Genomic DNA, 26,624 nt, shown 5'->3' on the forward strand with positions numbered 1-26,624 from the left:
TTCATATCACTATGTTTGATATGGACAGAAAAACTTTCTATCCCAGCTTGGCCAATATGGTGAAACCCCATCTCTACTAAAAGTGCAAAAAATTAGCTGGGCGTGGTGGCAGGTGCCTGTAATCCCAGGTACTCTGGAGGCTGAGACAGAGAATCGCTTGAACCCGGGAGGCAGAGATTGCAGGGAGGCAGAGATTGCAGTGAGCCGAAATCACGCCACCGCACTCCAGCCCCGGGAAATAGTGCGAGACTGTTTAAAAGAAAATAAAAGAAAAGAAAAACTTTCTATCCCAGCAGCGGTCAACTGTGTGACACATCTTCCAGTGGGAAGTCAGCCAAATAAAATCCAAGCTGAGATGTCAGAAGGAGACACATAAATCGTGCCTGATTCACTCCATTGCTAGGTGTGAGGATCTCGGTGCCGGGGTCTTCAAGAACTTTTAGCACAATGAAATTCAAAATGGACACTCCCAAGTTAACGTAGTCACAAAAGATTGCACATTTAGTCAATTTCCCTTTGCGCTTAAAACCATATTTCCTTTCTGTACTTTTTTCTTATTTTACTCAAATCAGGAAGTATTCAGGTTACACCAAAACTTCCCCATCATTTCACTAATAAAGAGGATAGGGTGGCAAGGAGAAATTGAAAGTAGGGAGGGGGAAATTGCCCCCATTATGGTGGGGGCACCTCACCTGTCCCCTGGGAGGGACAACCACAGTTTCAGTTTTTTATTTGCTATTTTACTTCTAGAAAGTCTCCATCTATAAATATCTCCTCTTTAATTCCCCAAATTCCAGTATCTCTGAACAGCTTCTTTCTTTATCTCTCTTACCTTCTTCTTTGCTTTTACTGAATTTCTTACTTGTAAAACAAAGTGATTCAAAGACAGTTTCTACAATTACTTTTTTTTTCTTTAAGAAATGGCAGTAGCTGTCAGAAAACCAAATTGGCTTGATCTTCCAAGCAGACCTGAGATGAAAGGGTAGTTCCGTTTCTCTTACTAAGATTAGGAACTGAGGTGTCAAGGGTAGCAAGCAGTGATGTTCCCTCTGAAAGCATTTCAGCTCTTCTTAGACCACCTCACCTCCTAATGCAAATGTAAACGGTCCTCATTAGAAAGTATTAGTTCCCTTTTTAGCCTCAAGCATCAATGCCATTTTTCATAGGCAATTACTATAACTGGATCCTAGGCTGACAAAACACCAATAAAGTAGGCTGTTGTTTCATGGGTGTGGTTTTAAGTGTATCCACCTCCTGAAAATCCCACTGGCGAGGTACTTTCCTTGAATTAAGACACAGTTTTTATTTAAATATGCAAATATGTATGTCAGAAAGCTTCATTAACCCATTATTTATCTACTGGATCTTCTTTGGTTCCTTTAATTATGGAAGAAATGAAGACACTTGAAGCTTCTATCTCCAACTCCCATACCCCTCACCACTGCAATAATACCTCACTGATCTACCAGCACTCAGGTCCTACTTTCTTTTTTTTTTTTTTTTTTGATGGAGTCTCACTCTGTCACCCAGGCTAGAGGGCAGTGGTATGATCTTGCTTCACTGCAACCTCTGCCTCCAGGTTCAAACAATTCTCCTGCCTCAGCCTCCCAAGTAGCTAAAACTACAAGTGTGCATCACTATGCCCAACTAATTTTTTGTATTTTTAGTAGAAACAGTGTTTCACCATGTTGGCCAGGCTGGTCTTGAACTCCTGGCCTCAGGTTATCTGCCCACCTCAGCCTCCCAAAGTGCTGGGATTACAGGCATGAGCCACCACACTTGGCCTAGGTTCTACTTTCTAAAGTTAGAGTTGTTGCTCAAAGTAAAAAAATGTGATCATATCATTGCAGGATAATACCCAGGTTCCATATGTTTGCATTCAAGGCCTTCTTAACCCGCCTCCTACCTTCGCAGCTTTTCCCCCCATCACAGGTACCTACACTGGGATTATAGAAAACCATTTAATCCAAATCCCTTTGCTTTCATTTGCTTATGTGATTTCTTTCACCAAGAATTTCCTTCATTACGTTCTAACACTACAGCCAATCTTCCACTAGTCAAAATCCAACTGATTCTTCAAGACCAAGTCAGAATGCCAATTCCTTAACAAACCTGTCAGTCCCTTTTTTCTCCCTCTCTCCATCATTTAATGATGAATCTGTTTTTAATTCAATAATACTGGATGATGTCCCCTCCAAAGGACACTCGGCAATGTCTAGGGACCTTTTTGGCTATTATAACTGGGGGTGGGAGCTACTGGCAGCTAGTGAGTAGAGGTCCAGATGCAGCTAAACACCCTGCAATGCACAGAGCAGCACCCCCCACCCCCAACAAAGAACCATCGTCCCAATATGTCAACAGTACCACAGTCGAGAAACTCTGGGTTAAACAAATGCATTTACTACTGCTCCACCTCCAAGCCCGCTAAACTGACAGGTATTTAAAAGGATCAAAACTCGAAAAAGATCAAAGTATAGGAGAAGAGACATCAGTGGGCCAGAGACGCACAAATTTTTGCATATGGAAAGTGATGGTGAAATTGGTAACTGACTTAGAGTGAAGAAATCATTTAACCTAAATCACTTTGATCCCCATCTGCTCATGCAGTTTCTTTGACCTAGAATTTCCCCCTACATTCTAATATTCCAGCCAATCTTTCAATAATCAAAATCCAAGGGGTTCTTCAAGACCAGTCAAAATGCTAATTCCCTTGTAAATCTTTCAAAACTCCCTTTTCTCCCTTCTGTCTATCATCCACTGATAAATTTATTTTTCTAGACATCCAATAAAAAATGACAAAGAAGATGAAAGTGAAAAGGTACAGAAAGTGGAATCTTAGGGCAAGGGGAAGGTGTCAAGAAAGCAAACCAACTCAGACGGTGGCACCCTGGAAAGGCTCCGAAACTGGAAGCCCCCCTTGGCATCACGTATGAGGGTAGGACTGTCAGGATTGGTTCAAAACGGTAATGAACAGTAGTCCAATTCCCAGATTCCTACCTTCACCCTGAGGAGTCAGGAAGCTCCCCTGCTGGATTTATTCTCCAGAGTAACCAAACCAGAAGGCTCTGTGGAGGACAGCGCAGTGAAGCAGGAGCACCTTGTTGAAGTCAAAAGTGTCCCAAGTGCGTACGGTACAATGAGACCCACAACTGCCTTCCCCCACTTTATAGAACTTGCAGTTTAAAAAATACATGTAGAAATACTGGCACTCAGGGTCCCATCTAGCCACCTTTCGGTCCAGCCCACAAATCAGTAAATCCTGTGCAGATCGATACACAGAGCTCTGTAGCTTTTTAGTGCCTCACTCTTAACTCTAAAAGGACAACCCAAGATCATCAGACATTTGAGAAGGAAGAGACCAAAAGCCAAGGAAACAGAGAAATGGAAAAGGAACTCAGAAGACATAGACAGTGTAGGTAGAAGGGGCAAAAGAAAAGTTGAAAATGACTCTAAGTCATATTCTCAACGAGAATTTTTTCCATTAAGCAAGAAAAGATTGATGTTTTCAAAAGAAGGAAGAAAAATGGAGAACAGCCAAAAAGAGCTCTTGGAAATAATGTACATATATATTCAAATTTAAAATGTAAGTGATTGAAAAATAATGTTGAAAAAAATCTTCCAAGAAAGTAGAATAAAAAGATATAGGCAGAGGAGAGAAAAGCTAAGAGACAGCATTAAGAGAGGAGGTTGAACACCCAAGTTATTTGAGTTCTAGCAAAAAAAGAACAGCAAAAAGGAAGGGAAGAAAATTATCAAGGCAATCCTACAAGAATATTTTGCAGAACTTACATATTTAAAGAGGCTACTCAGTACCTAACACAGTAAATAACAACAAAAACCCTACCAACCTACATATCATTGTGAAATTTCAGAGTTCTGCGGGTAGAAAAAAGATGCTAGAAATTATCAGAAAGGAAAACTTGGTCACATATAAAAGATAAAAAAATTACTATAGGGAGCTTCACTTTCTGTTAGACTGTAGTAAGTGGCAAGACATGGTTACTCGTATACTAACAATAAGAAAAAGCCAAGAAAACTACAAGGTGGTAGTTTCTAAGACCCCATCCTAGAGCTGAGAATGCAAAGAAACCTAAATGAACTAAATTCTAGAAAGCACTAAGTTTTTCACCATTTGCTTACATCCCAGGAGATCCATCTTAGTCTGTTTCGGCTGCTGTAACAAAATATCTTAGACCGGGTAATTTATGAACAACAGAAATTTTGTTTCCAGTTCTGAAAGCTGGGAAGTCCAAGATCATGACACCAACAGATATGTTGTCTGGTGAGGGCACCATCTGTTCCTCACATGAGGGAAGGGCCAGAAGCGGCCAACATGCTCCTTCCAGTCTCTCTGGATTTTATAAATTTTTTTATTTATTATACTTAAGTTCTGACATCCATGTGCAAAATGTATGGCTTGTTACATCGCTATACATGTGCTGTGGTAGTTTGTGCATCCATCACCCTGTCATCTACATTAGGTATTTCTCCTAATGCTATCCCTCCCCAATCCCCCTACCCCCTGCTATCCCTCCCCTAGCTACCCACCCCCAGACAGGCCCCGGTGTGTGATGTTCCCCTCTCTGTGTTCATGTGTTCTCATTGTTCAACATTCGCTTATGAGTGAGAACATGCAGTGTTTGGTTTTCTGTTCTTGTGTCAGTTTGCTAAGAATGATGGTTTCCAGCTTCATCCATGTCCCTGCAAAGGACATGAATTGATTCTTTTTTATGGCTGCATAGTATTCCACAGTGCTCCTAAGGGCACTAATGCCATTTATGGCTGCATAGTATTCCATGGTAATAAGGGCACTAATGCCATGAGGAGAGCTCTGCATTCATTACTTAATCACCTCCCAAAAACCTACCTCTTAATACACTGCCTCGGGGGTTAGGCTTCAATATATGAATTTTGAGGGGTCACAAGCATTCAGACCATCATGGGATTGGTAGGAGGAGGAAAACTGTGCCATAGATAGGAATAAGAAGAAGTTAGCTGAATTGTCAAACCTTGAACAGCTGCATATGGACTGCAAAACAGCAGCATCCCCAGGATCCCAGCCTTACAGCAAAGCTGCACCTATCTGCCAGCTCCTTCCACATCAAGTGCGTAGGGGTAGCACACAGACATCTGGGGACAGGGCAGGAGAGCTGAGAGAGATTGTTCCTGTGGAGAAGCAGGACAGGGGAACTGAGATAGACTTCTCCAAAGCCCTCTGAGCCTTCACCAATCCAAGGCAGTGTCTGCAGCAGGCGGAGGTGGGACAGTAGAGCTAAAGACATCTTTTTAAGGCACAGCTGTACTTTCCCAAGTGCATCACAGCAAACCTCAGGGGCTGGGGCAAGACAAAAGGTCTGAGAGAGAGAGAGGCGTCTGAATGCATGGACGGCCAGGGGTAAGACTGACCAGCAAACGAAATTCCCAGCAGCCCCAAAAGCTGGCAGTCAGGTTATAAAGCAGAAAGAGGTCACTTGCAGCTTAGAAAGCTGACCAGTTAACTGCAGAGCATAAAGGGATCCCTAGGGTTTCGCTAGCACTTAGAGATCTGCTGAAGGGAAAGTGCTCGGGTGGTCTTAATGATATCGGAGGCCGGTGGTGACTTACATCTAACTAAAGTTACAACTGAGCCCAGACCCAGGACAACTACATATAAGATTATCGACTGGGCGCAGTGGCTCACACTTGTAATCCCAGCACTTTGGGAGGCCCAGGTTGGTGGATCACAAGGTCAGGAGTTTGAGACCAAGCTGGCCAATATGGTGAAACCCCGTCTGTACTAAAAATACAAAAAAAAAAAAAAAAAAATTAGCTAAGCGTGGTGGCGCATGCCTTTAATCCCAACTACTTGGGAGGCTGAGGCAGAAGAATCATTTGAACCCAGGAGGCAGAGGTTGCAGTGAGCCGAGATCACATCACTGCACTCCAGCCTGGGCAATAGAGTGAGACTCTGTTTAAAAAAAAAAAAAAAAAAAAAACATTGACCTCACCCCCAAACACACACACACACACACACACACACAAGATCAGCATGGCAGAAGGTGGTGCCCCTCGTAGGGCAGGTGCTAAATGGAAGTCCATGATTGTAAGATCCTTGCATTGTTTGAGATGTAACAATATTTGAATGTAGACTACAACAACTTAAAGATATATGTCTAAATCCTAGAGCAACCACTGAAAAATAGCACAAAGATATGACTAAAACAAAAATATAATAAAGGAAAGAAAACGACCAGTTAAAAAAGAGTTGGTTCACTCAAAAGAAGGCAGGAAATAAAGAGAACAAAGAACAAAGGAGACAGATATTCGGGAGGACAGACTGAAACCCAAACATCAATAATTAGGTTAAAAGTAAACAGATTAAATAATTCAAGCAAAAGGCAGAAATAGTCAATCTCAGTAATAAGGCAGAACCCACCTATATACTGCTTACAAGATAAATATTTTGAGTGTAAAGACTCAGAGCACATGCAAATGCTAGTTATAAGAAAGCTGGCTTGCTATATTCATATCAAGGTAGACGCCAAGCCAAGAATAATACCGGAGGTGAAGAGAGACATTTAATAATAATCAAAGAATTCACTCACCAAGAAGGTCTAACACCTTAATTATGTATGCACCTAATCACAAAGCATCAAAATATGTGGAGAAATCATTGACGAATCCCATTCATCCATAGAGGGAGAAATTGATTAATGACAGTCATAGTTGGAGATTTTAACACTTCTAGATAAAACTGGTAGACAATGAAAAATCAGAATGGCTATAGAGGATTTGTACAGCGCTACCAACCAATTTGACCTTATTAATGTGCGTGAGATACTAACTACATTAAACAACTGCAGACCACACGTTCTGAAAAAGGGTTCAGAGAGGAGAAGGGGCGCTGGAGGAGGGAAGATCAAGCAGGTGATGGCTGAAGAGGAAATGTAATTGGCAGGAGGTGTGAAAAACCAAAGTGATGAATAGAGAGTGCGACGTAAGGCCTTTTCTCCTTCTCCTCATCAAATGTCTGTATCACTGGATGCGCTTTACGAGGTGGATTTTGTTTTGGAAATATGAAAAGGTATTGACTCCTGTTTTGTGGTTGCTGTGGGGTGAAACTAGAGGCTTCCTGTGAGAAGTCAACCATACTGGGCTATGGTTCTGGGTCCCACCCAGGATGTTTAAGGCAGAGGAGCCACCTTCAGCTCAGATGCAAGGTAGGTGAATGCCTTCATCATGACTGCCAGAGAGGGAGGAGGCCAACCTGGCACCGTCATGGAGGTCCTCAAATCTACCTCCCTGGCAGAGGCGAGCTATGAGGCAGTCCTGGCTTTGGTGACACTGCCTTTTGAAGGTCATCTAGAACTAGATGAGAATTGCTCATGGATATAAGGTTAGGAGCACTTTCTCCAAGAAACTCGCTCATAAAACTACAGGAGGGTGGTGTTTGAACTCTTGATGGAGACACTTAAGCTCTTGAGAAACTGGATTATTTCCTGAAAGGTGAAGACAGGACCATTGCAGAGATGCTTGGGTGAATTTCACTCCCTGGCTGCAGCCTCATCTGCTGCTGTAGGTCAACCTGGAGCCTGGAGTCCTTCTACAGGGCTTACAATGCAGCCAGCACTGCCCGAAGCTGTAGACATTTGGGAAGGGGTGGGTACTACCAAGGTGAGGACTACTGAGGAAACCTTGTAGTGTGAGTAGAGTAAGCAGCAGAAATCCTACAGAATAGGCCAACCCCAGGGGTGAAGAAGCCACAAATCAATGGAACGTTTGCAATGTTTTGGTCTTAGGAATTATACCAGGCCTCAAAGTCACAAAGCCTCTCTGTGGTCGAATGCCAGCCAGCCCTCACACAGGCACATGGCGGTGTGGGCAGATGCTGGGATCCATGTGGCAAGCTCCTGACCACACATCAACAGAGGGGTCAAAGACCCTGTGTCAGACTACAGGAACTTATAGAGAGTCATACACCTGATTTTTAAATATCAGGCCTAGGGGAGTGTTTACAGCAAAATAGCAAGAAGAAAAATTGGGGCTTCACCAGCAACCAGGGAGGCTCCCAGATTCTCCTTGACTGTGGAGAAAAAGGTTGAAAGGAAGACCAAGGTAAGGAGACCTAAAGGGGACAGAGTCCTAAAGGGGACAGAAGTCCTAAAGGGTTATTGATTCAGATGCTCACTGTCTGGTACATGGTGGAGCCACCCTGTGCCATCTCCCTCTTACAATCCTCAGGAAAGTCTAGAAGTTTCCTTTGGCTGGAGGAGAAAATGGGAGGCTGAGCCCCGTGGGCTTCAAGGCTGCCACACGGGTCACACAGATCACAGGGATTCACCTTGGGGAAGAAAATCCACTTGCTCCATTTTTTAACATTGACACAATCCTAAAAATTAAATAGATCAGTCTATGAGGTATACAGCTCATGACAGACAAATGAAAATGCAAGGGCAAAGAAAATATACCAAATGCTGTCAGAAGCTGAGCAAACAACATTCTCTTGTTCTGTTTGTTAGTTTGCTAGGGTTGCCTCGTAACTAAGTAGGACTGGGTCGCTCAAACCATAGAAATGCGTTCTTCTCACAATTCTGCAGGCTGGAAGTCCGAGATTTAGATGTCGGGAGGGCTGATTTCTTCCGACACCCCTCTCTTTGGCTTGCAGATGGCTGTACATGTCTGCACATGTCTGTGTCCAAATTTCCTCTTATAAGGACACCATCCTAATGACCTCATTTTCACTTAATTACTTCTTTAAAGAGTCTATCTCCAAATTCCAAGGTACTGGGAGCTAGGGCTTCAGCATTTGAATTTTGGGGAGACACTGTTCAACCCATAACATCCTCCATGCCCAGCAACTTCTTTCTGCTAAGTTCCCTGGAAACACAGTTATTCTCTGGGTCATAAACACTGCATCTGTTTTCATTCCTGTTTTTTCCACATATTTTCTCCGCTGTATCCTCTGTTTCTATAAATGTAAAAAACATACTCTTTTAAATTTTCTCTAGCCTCTCAAGACTGTCTTTTCAGAGACAGACTTCTTGAGAAATGCATGCCTCCACTACATGCCACAGGTTGTTTTATTGTCATTTCATTTAGTCCTCTAGAAAAGCCAAGAAACTTGGCTGGATGTGGTGGCTCACGCCTGTAATCCCAGCACTTTGGGAGGCCAAGGTGGGTGGATCACGAGGTCAGGAGTTCAAGACCAGCCTGGCCAACATAGTGAAACCCCATCTCTACTAAAAATACAGAAATTTGCTGGGCATGGTGGTGCACACCTGTAGTCCCAGCTACTTGGGAGGCTGAGACAGGAGAATCGTTTGCACCCAGGAGGCAGAGATTGCAGGGAGCTGAGGTCACACCACTGCACTCCAGCCTGGCGACAGAGAGACACTGTGTCTCAAAAACAAAAAACGAAAAAGTCAAGAAACCTGAAACCTACATCGGCCAAAAAAAAAAAAAAAAAAAAAAGGTTGGGGGGACTGTCTTTTATGTCTTTCAGATGTCCTTTTTTTTTTTTGAGACGAAGTCTCGCTCTTGTCACCCAGGCTGGCTGGAGTGCAGTGGCACAATCTCGACTCACTGCAACCTCCAGCTCCTGGTTCAAGTGATTCTCCTGCCTCGCCTCCCGAGTAGCTGGGATTACAGGTGCGTGCCACCACGCCCAGCTAATTTTTTGTATTTTTAGTAGAGATGGGGTTTCCCCATGTTAGCCAGGATGGTCTCGATCTTCTGACCTCATGATCCACCTGCCTTGGCTTCCCAAAGTGCTGGGCTTACAGGCGTGCGCCGCTGCGCCCAGCCTCCTTCAGACATTCTAATCTGCCATGACCCTCTTCCAGCCCCTGCCCCACCTTCAGTCCAGCCCATCCGGTAAGACTTTGGGAACTTATCTGAGAACACCCTGGAAGGGTTAGAACACACAGCTGTGTATGTCCAGCACATGGCATAAAGAAGGATGAAGATGAGAGAGCAATTCACAGGACTGAGGAGAGTGGCCCCAAGAAAGAGTAAGCCCATGTGAGAGCCCAGTATAGAGAAGACAGCCGGAGCAGCCTCTATGGAGCAAAGGTTCGAGGAAAGCTTCCTAGAAACATCGCCTGAGGTGTGAGGACCTTGCTCTTTTCAGCCCTATCTCCACCAATCTCCTTACAAAAAAACCTACACGCTAACCAACAGTAGTTATCATTCCCCAAACTCATCATGCTTTCCTCTTTGCCTCAGCTGAAATCCTGCCCTCTGTATGGAATATTTTTTTCTGCCCCAACCTCAACCTGTTGAAATTCTATCCTTTCATGAAGATCAACTTCTAGTGTTGCACGAGGCCTGTAGTCATCATCACAGTTGGGAAGTCTTCCCTCAGTCTGAGCTCTCAATGTATTTCATTGATTCCTCTTTCCCTGGAAGATTTACACAGAAATGAAAGAGGCCACCTGCTACAGGGGACCTACAGTGGGTTTTGGTGTGATGGTGTGTTTGTTGGTGATGAGCGTTTGTTGAGCATTTACTACACATCAGCACCTGCTCCATGCATTTCTCATTTATCCTTCATAACCCTTGAAAGGGGCTATTATTATTTGTCTCATTTTACAGAGGAGGAAACAGCAGCTCACAGATACTTGTCACATAACGAGACAGTGGAAGAGTCAGGATTCAAACACAGATTTGCATGACTCCAGAGCCCATGTTCTCAGTCGATACAGACCTGGATCCTAAGATCAATTATAGCAGTTACTTGCTTTGTGATTTTATATAACTCAATCTCTCTGAATCTCACTTTCCTCATCTGTAAAATGGAATGATAGTACCTTGTTGGGCTGAGCATGAGGATTAAATGAGATTACTTGTTTAAAATACCTTGCAGACTGTGAGCTGTCTTGATAACTCATGGTGCATATAACTGGTGGTCTCCCTTTCATGAATGTAAGCTTCTACAGGACAGAAAATGAGTCTTATTCACCTGGTATTTCCCTCAGCCCTTAGCAGTGATTGGTGCACAATACTTACCAATAGAACACGTTATTTATTTTCTTCCCTGATAGGCTTCAAAAACAGACTCTTTCTGAGATGGATTTCAGGCCATCCTGGGCTAGGTTGAAGCATGAGACGCAAAATCTCTTCTACCCTAAAATTCTTTCTTTTTTTTTTTGCGATTGAGTCTCATTGCGTTGCCCAGGCTGGAGTGCTGTGGTGTGATCTTAGCTGACTGCAACTTCTGCCTCCCAGGTTCAAGCAATTCTCTGCCTCAGCCTCCTGAGTAGCTGGGATTACAGGTACCTACCACCATGTCTGGCTAATTTTTGTATTTTTAATAGAGACAGGCTTCACCATCTTGGCCAGGCTGGTCTTGAACTCCTGACCTTAAGTGATCCACCTGCCTCGGCCTCCCAAAGTTCTGGGGTTACAGGTGTGAGCCACCTTGCCTGGCCCTTAAGATTCTAATCTAGAAACTATGTATGGAGAATTATCTCTTTTCCAATTACTTCCTAAATCCCAAGAGAATTTCGTGCAATAGTGTTAGTATTTTGTCTCACCCAGAGGTAGTCAAATAGGGTAACCAGCCACCTTCGTTGGCCTGGGTCTGCCTCAGTTTTAGAATTGAAAATCTTTGGCCGGGGGTGGTGGCTCACACCTGTAATCCCAGCACTTTGGGAGGCCAAGGCAGGCAGATCACCTGAGGTCAGGAGTTCGAGACCAGCCTGGCCAAATTGGTGAAACCCTCATCTCTACTAAAAATAGAAAAAAAATTAGCCAGGCATGATGGCACATGCCTGTAATCCGAGTTACTCAGGAGGCTGAGGCAGGAGAATCACTTGAACCCAGGAAGCAGAGGTTGCGGTGAGCCAAGATTGCGCCACTGCACTCCACCTGGGCTCCGTCTCAAAAAAAAATCCTTCAGCCCCAGGAAATCTTTGAGATGGGTTTCAGGCCCAGGCAAACTGGGAGACAGTTGATCATCCTAAGTTGAACAAAAAGATTCATGATCATAATAATGACAATGCATTGAATACTTACTACATATCAGGTACAGTGAATATACTTTATAGGTGCACTTTCAACCCAATTCTGCCTGCGACTCTAGAAGCTGATGATTCTGTGGAAGCAGATGTAACAATTCACAGCACAGACCTTAAAGATTTTCTTAGGAAAGGATTAACCTTCGGAAAGAATTGAAATAGTTTTCCACGGGTTCCTCTCACATGTGGCTTTGGAAGTGCACAGGTGTTCATATTTGCCTTCCCCAGAAGTAGCAGAGGGAGGAGCCAAGCTTCCTGTTGACTGTTTTGAATCTCACTTACTCAACTATGATTCTCCTTTATACATCTTCATACATCCTGCATCGCCCTTCATATAGGCAGTCCTTGGTTTACACAGCAGCACGGGACCGTGAGAATGACCATGCAAGCTGACACTTCGCTAGATTTGTTTTATAATATTTAAACTTCTTTTTCAGACTGGGTGTAGTGGCTTATGCCTTTTCTCTGGGAGGCCAAAATGGGAAGATCATTTGAGCCAGGAGTTTGAGGCCAGCCTGGGCAATATGGCAAGACCCTGTCTTTCAAAAAATAATTTAAAAAATAGCTGGATGAGGTGGCATGCACCTGTCGTCCCTGCTACTTGGGAGGCTGAGGCAGGAGAATCACTTGAGCCCAGGAATCTGAGGCTGCAGTGAGCCATGACCGTGCACTGCTCTCTAACCTGGGTGACAAGGCAAAACCCAGTCTCTAAAATAATAAAAATAGTTTTTCTCAAAATGTTAAAAAAAAAACTCTTTACTGTCAATTATAAATGTATAGGGAAATGAAAAAATGAGTAAAATTCATATTTATGTAGTAGATGGTAATTTAAAACATTAGAAACATTGAGAATTAAAGTATTTTATTTCCTCATAAAAAATGTATCATGTGAGTGGTGTGAACAATGCTTGCTTTTCATCATACAACTTATGATATAGAGCAAGAATTTTTCCTACATCTTGACAAATTGTCATACTCTTTTCTAAGTTTGGATCAGCTTCCAACATTTTCTCCTTTGCATTTTCATTGTAAAATATAACTAAGAATACCTTTGATATGGAGTTTTTTGACAGTATTATTTTCTCTAGTCATCTTCATTCATCTTCTTCATCACAACCACTTTCCTCATTTTTGTCAATAATTTTACCTTCACTAAGTTTCTCTGGCTTCATAGCTGGAAACTCTTACACTCAGGTGTTTTTTTTCTATTTATGCTCAATTAGAAATCACTTCTAGGTCTGGGGACAGTGGCCCATGCCTGTAATCCCAGCACTTTTGGGAAGCTGAGGCTGGAGGATCACTTGAGGCCAGAAGTTCAAGGCCAACCTTGGCAACATAGTGAGATCCCCCCCAGCACCCATACACAGAAAAAAAATTGAAAGCCTCTAGTCCTAGTTACTCGGGAGACTGAGGTGGGAGGATTGCTAGTTCAAGGCCCCAGTGAGCTATGATTGTGCCACTGTACTCCAGCCTGGGTGACAGAATGAGATCCTGTCTCTAAAAAATTAAAAATTAGGCCGGGCGCAGTGGCTCACGCCTGTAATCCCAGCACTTTGGGAGCCAAGGTGGGTGGATCATGAGGTCAAGAGATCGAGACCATCCTGGTCAACATGGTGAAAACTCGTCTCTACTAAAAATACAAAAAATTAGCTGGGCACGGTGGCGCGTGCCTGTAATCCCAGCTACTCAGGAGGCTGAGGCAGGAAAATTGCCTGAACCCAAGAGGCGGAGGTTGCAGTGAGCCGAGATCGCGCCATTGCACTCCAGCCTGGGTAACAAGAGCGAAACTCCGTCTGAAAAAAAAAAAGAAAAAAAAAATTTAAAAATCACTTTTAGCATTCTCCCTTTTTGCTTTCTTGCTTCATTTTTATTTTTCTTTTTTTTTTTTTTAAATATGGAACACTTCACAAATTTGCATGTCATCCTTGTGCAGGGGCCATGCTAATCTTCTCTGTATCGTTCCAATTTTAGTGTATGTGCTGCCAAAGCGAGCAGCATTTTTATTTTTCTAGGCCAATTCCTTCCTTCTGATTTTCTATTTATGTAAAATGTTACATGGGATTTATCACCAGGAAACAAGGAAGCAATACAACTACAGGCTTTGCAGTCTGTGTATGAACTTAATAACAGATGCACAGAGCAGATTTTGAAAGAAGTAACGTGATTAGTCATGGTTGTATTGCACATTTATTATTTGTGTAGGGATTTGTGGACTGAAGAGCAAGCGGCAATGTCTGTAATTGATTGTATTTTTTCAATTGCTCACAGTTAATACATCATGATAACTGAAAGGTAAACTGCGATCCCAATTGTTCCTTATTGACACCTCAGAAGGAACCTGTTACAATATTTTCAAAACATCAGAGAAGAGATTATAATTAAAAGCTACTGTACTATTTCCCAGAGTTTCTTTAGATTTGCCTTTAGATTTGAGGTCAGATGCAACAGAAGTCTAAGCGCTAGTTAACTAAACTTTGCCAAACTAAAATTTGTACATATCAGAACCAGACAAAATGAGACCCGATGGTGCTATAAATGTTTCACCTCTACCTGGTCTCCTCTGCTAAGTTCCTCCTTAAAAACTATCTGTTTCCTGTCCCATGGATATTTTACCTCTCTCAAAGTTGTGGAATGCAAATAAGGGGAAATCAATATATGAATTCTGTGTATACGACCAAACAACTGGATGATGGATTATTTTCCATCTTTGACATGGAAAGCTCAGATAACATTTGCTGAATGCCTACTAGGTACCAACAACTGTTAGGTGCTTTATATAAAAATTTCAACAATCAACAGAACATATATATGAGGTAGGCAATATTGTGCTCATTTCACACTACAGATGAGGAAACAGCCTTAAAAAGATGAAGTCATTTGACCAAGGGGTAAATAAAATGGTGGCGCCAGTATTTGAACACGAGTCTGTCTAATGGTAAGCTGCTGGCTTTCACCCTTCACTCTTCTGCCTCCTGTGTGTCCTAAAGCATTGCCCCTTTATTTCCTATATGAGCTGAGCACCTGGAATTTAATGCCTGAGTGCTATTTTAGCCCCCTGGTATTGTCACTATCACAGCATCTACAAGATAGTTAAATGGACTTATCCCAGGGTTCTGGAAAACAAATCTCTTTTGATAAATAAGTTTTAAACATAAAGTTTTAAATTAGAAAAAAGAAATGTTTTAAGCCTCCACAGGGATCCCAATTGTTCCCTCAGGTTGCACTGACTGCTCAAAGGAACCTGTTACAATATTTCCAGAATATCACAGAAGAGATTAAAAGCTGCAGTAGTACTTCCAGCTTTTCTTCTTGACAGTGGCCTTATTTGAAAAGCAGGTTCCATCTCCCTGGGCAGACAGTTTCATCCCTCCAGAGCTGGGATGAATGACAAATTCAAAACCTCTCTTTACACGTGGATTTGAATGAGAAATCTCTGGGAAGCAGGTTTAAAGAGATGGGATCCAGACACCTCCCAAACCTCTGGTTTTCAAACTTGTCTGCATATTGGAATCACCTGGCCCCATCTTTTAAAAACTGCTGATGCCTCTATGTGCCCCCTACTCCCAAGATTCTAATTTCATTGGCTCAGGGTAAAGCCTCAGCATCATAATTTTTTTTTTTTTTGAAACAGAGTCTCACTCTGTTGCCAAGGCTGGAGTGCAATGATGCTGATTCAACTCGCTGCAACCTCCACCTCCCAGGTTCAGGCAATTCTCGTGCCCCAGCCTCCCGAGTAGTTAGAAATGCAGGTTCACACCACCACGTCCAGCTAATTTTTTGTATTTTTAGTGGAGACGGGGTTTCACCATGTTGACCAGGCTGGTCTCAAACTCCTGAGCTCAGGCAATCCACCTGCCTTGGCCTCCCAGTGTGCTGGGATTACAGACGTAACCACCATGCCCAGCCAGAATCACAATTTTTAAAGGCTTCCCAGTTGAGTCTGATATGTGGCAAAGTCTGAGAATCAACAACCCAGGCAATCTAATCAGAAAAGATTGCCACAGATGTACTAATGATATTAACTATTAGTATTTGGAGTGTATTTTAATTAGATTATAGCTTTGAATGATAATGGCTAACATTGAATCACTTAAATCACCATGAAAGATATTTTTTAAACAAAGACTATAGATTAAAAATAAAAAGGTATGCCAATTATGCAATAGCAAACACAAAACAATGTCATGGTGTGTGTGCATGTGTGTGTGTGTACAAGTGCATGTGACTGTGTAATGCAGTGCACTGAGTTAGCACCATTGCACTCCAGCCTGGACAACAGAGCGAGACTCTGTCTCAACAACAACAAAAAAAATTATGATGCTGAGGCTTTACCCCGAGCCAATTGACAATCAACCCAATCTCAGAGTGTACACTATAGGCACTTAATATGCACACCATATGCACTCTGAGATTGGGTTGTCAATGAAGACTTCAGCATTACATGTAAGAGAATATATTGATGTGTTACTTTGTAATTACAAATAAGGTAGATTTTAAAATTCATCGTTTTGGGTTTGTTTCTGAAAGAGATCATTTCTTTTGGGCTATAACCTCCAAGTAGAGAAAGAAGGCTGCACTAAGAATGGGCCGAGTCATCAGACAGCTGAAGATAATATAGGAAAATGGAAATAAACAAGGAGTAACTTAATTTTATCCCAGACTTTGGCATACTCACAAAACAAGAAGTCATTCTCTCTCCTAAAAGAAAGGGCACTATTTGTACCTCTAGAGACTGTCTTGTTCTGAATCATTTTTTCCATCTGTTTTGTGGGAGAGATACAAGCTGATTTTTCCCCCAACCATCATGGAGATTTTATTTTAATTGGCGCAGTATTGAAGTGACTAAACAAAGTGCAGGAAAACCTCTTGAGATTGCAAGAGTGAGCAAAAATATGGCAAAGAGACCGTAATGTATATAATATATATACAGGTAAGAACATAAATTATAAGGAAGTTTTCCAAAATGATTGCACAGAATGACGGGTTCTCGGATATTCATTATTGCCAAGAAAGAGTACCTTGAAGTTATTGTAGACTAGAACTGGAAGTGGCCCAAAGATGCATAATAAAAATAACAAAAGTCACATACTGAGTAGTTAATATATTCCAGCTTACCAGTTTAAGCACCTTGCTTTAATTATTTTATTTTATCTTTATAAGGCAATAAACTATGATCAGCCTGATTTTACAAATGAATATGAGATTAAGTAATTTATCCAAGGTACATGTCTCATAAGAGACAGTATGGTAAGCTGGGCACAGTGGCTCACGCCTGTAATCCCAGCTTTGGGAGGCTGAGGCGGGCAGATCACAAGGTCAGGAGTTTGAGACCAGCCTGACCAACATGGTGAAACCCTGTCTCTACTAAAAACACAATTAGCTGGGCCTGGTGGCACATGCCTGTAATCCCAGCTACCCAGGAGGCTGAGGCAGGTGAATCGTTTGAACCCAGGAGGTGGAGGCTGCAGTGAGCCAAGATAGCCCCATTGCACTTAACCTCTGGGCTAACCACTACTCTTAGCAGTAAGGGTGACGTTTCCCAAGGTAGGCACTAGAAACACCAGGCATAATACCAGCAATGATGGCAACAAAAAGATTCCATGGTCAGATTTACAGAGCAAAACTCTTTTTCACTAAGGAACATGTCTGTAATATGCTAAGGTAAATTAAGAAAAAAAAGAGATGACAATCACATGATTTGACTCTAGAGTTTTATTTTTACAGATTACGGTGTGAAATATGCTATGGAAAATGCTGTTTCAGGTTGGCTTCCTTATGAAGATGATAAAATGAATTCTCATGGGGAGGGGTGATGATTGAGGGGATCTGGTGGTGACGGACCTGCCTGCCCCTAAAGAGACTCAGCTGGAGGGAGGTCTGAGGCTGAATTTAGGGAGTGTGAGGAGCTGAGAAAGGAAGACAGCACAGAAATGGGGAACAGAGAGGAGGCCAAACTGGAAAAATCAAAGCAGAACTGTGACCAACACAAGGAAGTGGCTGAGCAGTCAGCAGATGGGATGTAAGTAGATGCAAGGAGAGAATTAAGGACTAATGCAGAATGGAGTTTCTAGAACAAGGACAAAAGGTGGGGCGTGGGTATCAGGAACAGGTTCAAAGTTTACACATAAAAACTGAGCTCAGAGTCAGGACTGAGAAGAGGCAAGCTTGGCATCTTAAAGTTCCAGAAAGAAAGGAGGTACTAAAAAAACAAACAAACAAATTTTTAAAACCCTACATTGACAGCAATATGTCAAAAGGCCACAGGAACCAACTGAAAGAGCTCTCAATGGTCAAAGCTGGAACAAAGTATCAAATAAATATCCATATTGATATTAATAAATGATTAGATAAATTAACAAATGGGGAGGAGAGAAGAATTCAAATCTCCCACGTAGAAGAATTCTGAAGAATTGATGTAGATACTCCACCCTCAAGGCAGGAGAACATAATCCTCACTCCTTTTGTGTCAACCGCACATAGTAACTTCCCCACAAAGAGTGCAGTAGGGAAAGCATGGGGGGAGAGTCAATGTACAATTAAGAAACCTGACAAACACTACTTCAATAGGGCAATTGATATGGTTTTGCTGTGTCCCCACCCAAATCTCATCTTGAATTCCCACGTGTTATGGGAGGGACCTGGTGGGAAGTAATCGAATCACAGGGGCAGGTCTTTCCCATGCCATCATGATAGTGAATAAGTCTCACCAGATCTGATAGTTTTTAAAAGGGGAGTTTCCCTCCACAAACTCTCTTCTCTCATCTGCCATCATGTGAGACGTGCCTTTCACCTACCTCCATGATTGTGAGGCCTCCCCAGCCACATGGAACTGTGGGCCCATTAAAGCTCTTTCTTTTGTAAATTTCCCAGTCTCAGGTATGTCTTTATGGCAGCATGAAAACAAACTAATACACTGATCAAAGACAACATGAACAGTGATGAATTATGTTGAGAACACAGACCCTCGATACACAGTAACAGTAATGGCACATTATCCCTGTGATCTTCCTTCCAAAAACCCATAACCCCAGTCTAATCATGAGAATACCATCAGATGAATTCCAGTAGGGGGGTATCCTACAAAATGCTTGATCAGTACTCCTCAAAACTGTCAAAGTCACCAAAAACAAGAAAAGTCTGAGAAACAGTCACAACCAATAGGAGCCTAAGGAGACGTGGCAAATAAGTGCCAGTGGAACCCTGGATGGGGTCCAGAGAGAGGAAAAGGGCATTAAGTAGAAACTAAGGAAATCTGAGCAAACTAGGGACTTTGGTTCATAAAATGTATCAATACTGGTTCATTTGTCGTAACAAGCCCACCATAAGGAAGTGTGATATTAGCAACAGGGAAAACTGGGTGACAGACTGTACTGTGCAGGGGAACTCTATACTATCTTCTCAATTTTACTGTGAATCTAGCACTGTTCTAAAAAGCAAAGTTTATTAAAAAAAAAAAAAAAAAAAGGTTTGAGCTCTGGCTTGCCCCTCCCCACCACCTTACGTTTAGGGCCCATTATGGTTGAATTATTTACTCTCAAAACGCATATGAGTAGGACCTCAGTATGACGACTTTATTTGAAGATGAGGTCTTTACGGAGGTAATCAAGTGAAAGTGAGGTCATTAGAGCGGGTGCTAATCCTTTATGACTAATGTCCACATAAAAAAGAGCTATGCATAGAGGGAAGACACAGAGAGAAGAGGGCCACCTACAAGGTCAAAGAGAAAGGCCTAGAACAAATCCTTCCTTCACAACCTGCAAGAGGAACCAACTCTGACAAGACTCTGATCTTGCTCTTCCAGACTCCAGAACTGGGAGATGATAAAATTCTGTTGTTAAGCCACCTGGTTTGTGGTATTTTGTATGGCAGTCCTTGCAAACTAATAAAGGGGACAAAGAGGAGGGGTTCACCTGGATTGCCCCACAGCAGAAGGATAGAGGAGCAGGTGCTTTGAGTTGGAAGGGGCAAATAGCTAAACCCTGGAGGTTGATTTCCCAGTGTTACAAAGCAGAGTGGAGGCTTGGAGTTTCTTTGAAATCCTTGCCCCACTTACACAGGGCTTCCCAGACATTGGGGTGTTATCATAGTTAGATTCTGCAAGCCGCAGCCTCAAATCCTGGAAGAATGTCTGTGACAAAGCTTGTGGATAATAAATCAGGCCACCAGGAAAGGAGACCCTGGATTTCAGTGTCCCAAAGGCACCAAGAAGGATGATGACCACAGGTGATGGAGAAGTGGCCTCCTCCTTCATTTTTGAAGCACCACATAAGCCCCAAGGATCATGTTATTACGACCTTACAAAAGATAATGGTTTCCCTAAAATGTAATTTTGATAAGATTTTTCAACCCTTAAAAGCAAAGGCTCAGATCCACAGTTAATTGAGAAATGTTAACTTTTTTTTTTGTAGAGACAGAGTCTTGTTATGTTGCCTGGGCTGGTCCTGAACTCCTGACCTCAAGCAATCTTCCTACCTTGGCCTCCCAAAACGTTGGGATTACAGGAGTGAGCCAACACATCTGGCCAGAAATGTGACTTTATTATTATTATTATTATTATTTTTGAGAAGTCTTGCTCTTGTCCCCCAGGCTGGAGTGCAATGGCGCGATCTTGGCTAACTGCAACCTTCACCTCCAGGGTTCAAGCGATTCTCCTGTCTCAGCCTCCTGAGTAGCTGGGATTGCAGGTGCCTGCTACCATGCCTGGCTAATTTTTGTATTTTTAGTAGAGACAGGATTTCACCACATTGGCCAGGCTGGTCTGGAACTCCTGACCTCAGGTGATCTGCCCTGAGCCTTGGCCTCCCAAAGTGCTGGGATTACAGGCATGAGCCACCTCGCCTGGCTAGAAATGTGACATTTTTGATCCAATGGTTTCAAAATCACCTATAACCCATTGTCTTATACCCCCCACCCCCTGGTTACTCCATAACTCTCCAGAACACAGTTGGCTCTTACAGATAATTTTACAGTGGTCAGAATGCTAGCAATATTTTATGAGCTGTGGTATGCTTTCTCTAGCCTCTCTATGACAGCTGTCTTCATGGAGAGTCCAAAATCAAGACTGTGATGAGAGGACTCTTGCTTAAGGCTTGAGTATATTGAGTGGCTAAAGGAGAATCTTTAGTAAAACATTTATCTATAATATATTTTTATATTAAGTAAATCTCAAAACCTCAGAAAATTTGCATTAGAAATTGGTCTTGTTTTGAATGGTCTAGTTAAGTTCCACATTTAGCATGAGAATTGTTAAGTAGTCACTTTTCTGGTTTTTTTTTTTCTTACTCTGGGATTTCATTTCAATTTTCTACATTAACTATCTGCTATGTCTGAGATTTTCCTTCTTACACTGTTAATCTTTTAAAAATATTATGTTCTTGTATACTTTATTTTTGTGTGTTGGCTACTATTTACAATTGCAGGAGAATAAATGTGAGCAAATATAAAAAAAAAAAAAAAAAAAAAAGGCTTGAGTCAGATGTTGGATCTCCCCAGCAAGAGAATAGGTCATTTCTGTGACCTTCCCTTTTATCCTCACCAGAGTTCAACAGAAGACCTACCACAAGCACATGAAATTCTGAAGCGTAACCCATCAGACTTCTCAGCCTGTCCTTCAAGACTACTGGGTCATCACTGATTCCAGATCCTCCTTACTCCAGGCTTCACCCTCTGCAGGGTTCTACATCTTCTGAAAGGGCCAGCGCAGGGCACCCATGCCTGGTCATTTTCCTAGGTCAGTTCATCCTTGTTCTCACTATTGGATGTCAAAGCTGAAAAGTCTGATTGGGTTACACCTGGTTTACTGGCACTATTTACTGGTGTGCACAGCAGATCTGATTTATGATGAGTCTGTTGAAAATGTCACTTTGGGGCTTTGAGGTGTGGTAGGGGAAGGGGGAGTGCTGCATTTTGTTTTGGAAAAGAGGGTAGGACTTTTGCCTATGGTTTTCAAACAGGAGGAAAAATTAAGTTCACGGTTTGATTCCTAAAGAACCAAAAAGTGGAGCCAGATAAAAATCACACCAATTGGCATTTGGGAGAGCCCAAGCCTTTTGCTTTTTTCCAGGAGAACCTTGAGTTTGAGTTTTCAAAATGAACAAAATATTTCCAAGGAAGTAAAAGTGGGCCTCCTTTGCTGGCCATCCTTCTTCTCCCATACCCTCTTCCTCTTTTCTCCTGCCTTCCTTCCCCTTTTCTTTTTTCATCTGCCTTTCAGTCACCATCTGTACTACTGTAGGAAATGGGAAAAAGACCTACGCTAAATCAGCATCCTACTCTACCTCTTACAAAGTCGGGAAAAAATCTCTTTAAAAAAATGTTTGAAATGATTGTGCACCTATCCACACCTCTGTTTGAACCAGGGCTGTCATTTCTGATAAAGGCACGGTTTTCCGAGATCGTGAAGAGCTCAAGTGAGGAGCTTTAAAAACCCTGACTACCACCAGTCTTGTTTCGGGTCATGAGTGCACCATTGGTTACCCTGATGTTGAGTCAGCATTCTGCAGACCACATAAAGGTCAGGTCTATCTTCACAAAGTGAAAGTGCTGAATTATATCAAAACCATAGAAAAAAAAATAAGCCAACCCTGCCTCAAGTCTCTAAGTCTCCACTCCCACAGTTTTGTTTTTATCTGGAATTACAGTAAACTCATTTCGGCATGGTTGCGGCATGTGGTATTCTGAGTAACTGACGCTTCTACCTAATTGCAAGTTGCCACACACTCTCTACAGCCCTTCTTCCTTTCCCTGTGCCAGCTCCTCCGTCAGTTTCAGTCACTTGCAGGTCTAGACTTGTCTCCTTTTCTGGGTGGGGCAATAAGTCAGTGGCCTGAGATAGACCATGATGGGCGGTACTTCAGAATTCGGGCACAGGCCGAGTACAGTGGCTCACACCTGGAATTCCAGCACTTTGGGAGGCCAGGGCTGGCAGATCACTTGAAGCCTGGAGTTGGAGACCAGCCTGACCAACATGATGAAAACCCATCTCTACTAAAAATACAAAATTTAGCTGGGCGTGGTCGCGGACGCCTGTAATCCCAGCTACTCAAAAGGCTGAGGCAGGAGAATCGTTTGAATCTAGGAGGTAGAGATTGCTGTGAGCCGAGATAGTGCCACCGAACTCCAGCCAGGGCAACGGGTTGACTGTGTCTCAAAAAAAGAAAAAAGAATTCAGGCACAAAGTCAACCGGAGTTGGACTGTGTGGATCCTGGGCGTCCTGGAGCCCCTTGGGGGAGCTCCTGCCCACCCTGCATTGTGGGTGAAGAGTCAGGAAGGTGTGTGTTCAGATTCAGCCTCTGCTATGGCCTCTGATTACTCTATGACTGCTGGCAAGTTGTGACCTTACCTGTAAAGTGGGGACACCAATACCCACTCTCGGGACTGTTGAAAGAACTGGGGAATGATGCATGTAAAGTCACTTGGCACAGAGTAGGAGATCAGTGAATGTTGGTTCTTTCCTTGTGTCCTCATCCCCCACATCACAACCTGCTCAATAATCCAGAGCCATGTCCCAATATCTCTTCCTCCCTCTAGGATGGTCTCTCCCTGCCTTGGGGCCTATCTCCTCTGCAGGAGGGTGAGTTTCTCCTCCCACTGGGCTGCACTGCTCACCTGGCTGCACTGGCTGCTGAGCTTGGGGACACAGATTAGTGATCCTGGCTGGTCCCCAATGGCTGGATTACACTCACTAATGCCAACTGGTATTGATGCTGGTCTCAGCTTTGCCTGAGTATGCAGTGTCCTTTGACCACTACCCCTCGGCCACTGGGCCTCCTTCCCCATCCTGGCCTCTGCAACCAGAGTAGAGTCCCAGACCACTTCCAGTGCTCAGAGGAGCTCCGCATCTCATCTCCCTCCCTCCCTACCACCCACCTCCCTGCTGCAGTTCCTGCCCTAGTGCCCAGACCTGCTCCCATTATGTCACATGCCCTCCATGAATGGCTAATTTGCAAAGAACCAAAACTGAAAAAACACACTTTTAACCATATTGAGTCTAACTGTCTCTTTAATCATTTCAGAGGCAACTCAGGATCTTAAGAAGCCTGAGAATTGGCTTCCTAAGCACCAAGCCTTCTGGAAAATGGAAAGTACAGGAGTAGAGTTAGGAGAATAATCTGAAAGGTACTGATCTTAATGCACCCTTGAAAACTGGGTGACTTTAAGCAAATTGCTTAACATCTCTAAGCCTCAGTTTTCTTAACTGAAAGGAAGACAATTATACTCATGAGGTCTAAGGATCATGTAAATAAAAGGACTTGGTTAATTTTAAAATTCCTGATGTTCCCATTTTCATAAAAGCAGGGATTTGGGCTTATTTAGCTGTTTAGACCCTGAGGGCAGAAAAGGGTTACCTAATTATCATTTCGCTATAATATTCTGTTCTTAGTCCGGCTCTCTGAATAGACTATTCTTGAGGCCAGGTATTGTGCTGGCTACTCTATGTAACCAGCTAGCACCAGCTTAACATCCAACTCAAAGCAGGCACTCAATGAACATTCACTGGATACATGACTTCGCCATGTACATCATTGTCCTGGCCAAGCCTGGTGATCATGTCTCTATCGTAGTCTATCTGCAGGAAGAATCCTGCCAGCCTGGCAGAAGCTACGTCAAATGAGGAGAACTGTTCCCCTCCCCTACTTCAGACTGCCAATCCCACCAAGACACGGTGAGGACATCCCAGCAAATGCAGGGGAGGTCAATAAAATCCAAGGAGCTTTTTAATGCGTTCTGATGCTACTGCCCACAGGGCACTGTGAACTGGGCCAGCTGGGCCTAGGCCATGCAGAATGGCCAGCTGAGGGCAGAGACAGCCTTTCTCCCACCAGTCAGGCAGCTTCTACCACTTGACCTTCCCTGTGCCCACAGGAGGCTTTCTAAAAGACAACCGGTGAAAATGAAGCCTTCATTCACTCCTTCCTTCCTTCATTCATTCATTCTACAAACATGAATTGAACACCTATTATGTCCCAATGGCTGTGCTAGATGTTGAAGAGGCAGAGTCCAGGCCCACAAAGAACCTTGGGGCTCCTGAGGGAAACAAGCAAGGAAATAGACAATGACAATACAGTGTGATGAGGACCAGGATAGAGGCAAGAACGTGCTGTGGGAGCACACGGGGGTCTCCACGCATGACCTGGCAGAACGTGGGGTAGAGGGTACCACTCCAGAGAGCTCTGGGTGGGGCGGAATTTAACCTCTTGAAGGATGAGAGGCACTAGGTAGGGAAATCGAGGAAGTGAGGAAAGTGAAGGGAGAGCGTTCAGTAGGACACATGGACAAAGGTAATAGCACATACAAGAAAGAATGGGTTCAGGAAGTGGAAAATGGGGATTTAGTGAGCATAAATCCTGAAGATGAGATAAGGATGTAGATTCCACACTCCTAGGAACAAGTAAAGCAATGTCCTTTAGTGGAGACTTGGGTACTGGAAAGACAGGCGGGAGGTGATATATAAAACCTTTATCTACCCTGTTTTATGGATGAGAAAGCTGAAAGCTGAAGAGTGGAATCACACAACAAGTGACAGACAGATCATCGTAGTTAGAGGAGCTGGTCCTGTTGATCCATACCAGTGCGAAATAAATCAGCTTCTAAAATACTATAGAGACTCTGGGCCCTGTTGTGTTGGAATACACCTTCCCACCCTCCCCTGTGCAATGAGCTGCCTTCTTCACAATCCATCAAAGAAGGTAAAGACAGCCATTGCTCCCTGCTACAGATGGTAGTGGTGGCTGAGAGAGACCCTTAAAAAGTTATTGGAGGACCCCCTGCTGTGATCTGAATGTTCGTGTCCCTCCAAAATGAACATGTTGAAATCCTAACCCCCCATGGTGGTGGTATTAGAAGGTGAGGTCTTTGGGGGGTGATTAAGTCATGAGGGTAGAACTCTCATAAATAGAGCTAACGCCCTTAGAAAAGAGGCCTGAGGAAGTTCCATCCCCACTTCTACAGCATGAGGACACAGTGAGAAGATGCCATCTGTGAGGAGAGGGGCCCTTACCAATCACTGAGTCTGCCAATGCCTTGATCTCAGACTTCCCAGCCTCCAGAACTGTAAGAAGCAAATTTCTACCATTTTTAAGTTTATTGTACTTTGTTACAGCAGCTTGAACTGACTAAGACACTCCTGGACTGCCTGTGCAATGCTTACCAAGAGGTTCTCTGCAGGCCTTAAAAGTTCGAAGCCCAGAAATGGCCTCTCTTGAATGAAACTCCTTGGGTTTATGAATGGAATAGCCATACCTTACATCTTTTTCCTTTGAGATTCATGCTTTTCTAATATTGGATTTACTACCCAAACAGATATTTCTGCTGATATTCATTCAATCCTACAGAGGTAGACATCTAGGTAACATTTATTATTTGCAAAATTTTTCTTGCTTTTTTTCTTTCTTAAGAAATTGTACCTTTCTTTCCAGTTATAATGAATCAGATATAAGACACAGCAAATCATTCTGGACTTATTTTTTCTCTTTTTTTAATTCATAATGGTTGTAGTTGAATAAAATGTAATTTTTAATGGCTACACATCTGACAGAACGGACAGTACATATCTTTCAGGTAAGGCTTCTTTTTTCTCATATGAGCAAATAGCATGTTAAAAATAGCAAAATAGATCATAAAGGCTT

The 26,624-nt window shown here is 43.0% G+C and overlaps 1 long non-coding RNA gene and 1 other non-coding gene across 2 annotated transcripts; one reads left to right on the top strand and one right to left on the bottom strand.

The window, feature by feature from the left end:
- The first annotated feature begins 7,195 nt into the window (after positions 1–7,195).
- Positions 7,196–15,805, top strand: LOC135269688 (uncharacterized). Its single transcript, XR_010337935.1, has 3 exons — positions 7,196–7,375; positions 14,842–14,931; positions 15,313–15,805. It is a non-coding gene; the product is annotated as an uncharacterized LOC135269688 (long non-coding RNA).
- On the bottom strand, positions 13,885–13,991 carry LOC135271951 (U6 spliceosomal RNA). Its single transcript, XR_010340077.1, has one exon. It is a non-coding gene; the product is annotated as a U6 spliceosomal RNA (small nuclear RNA).
- Positions 15,806–26,624: the final 10,819 nt, after the last annotated feature.

This window comes from Aotus nancymaae, unplaced genomic scaffold (assembly GCF_030222135.1).
Source record: "Aotus nancymaae isolate 86718 unplaced genomic scaffold, 86718_ANA_hifiasm-v0.15.2.pri h1tg000006l, whole genome shotgun sequence".
Lineage (NCBI taxonomy): Eukaryota > Metazoa > Chordata > Mammalia > Primates > Aotidae > Aotus > Aotus nancymaae.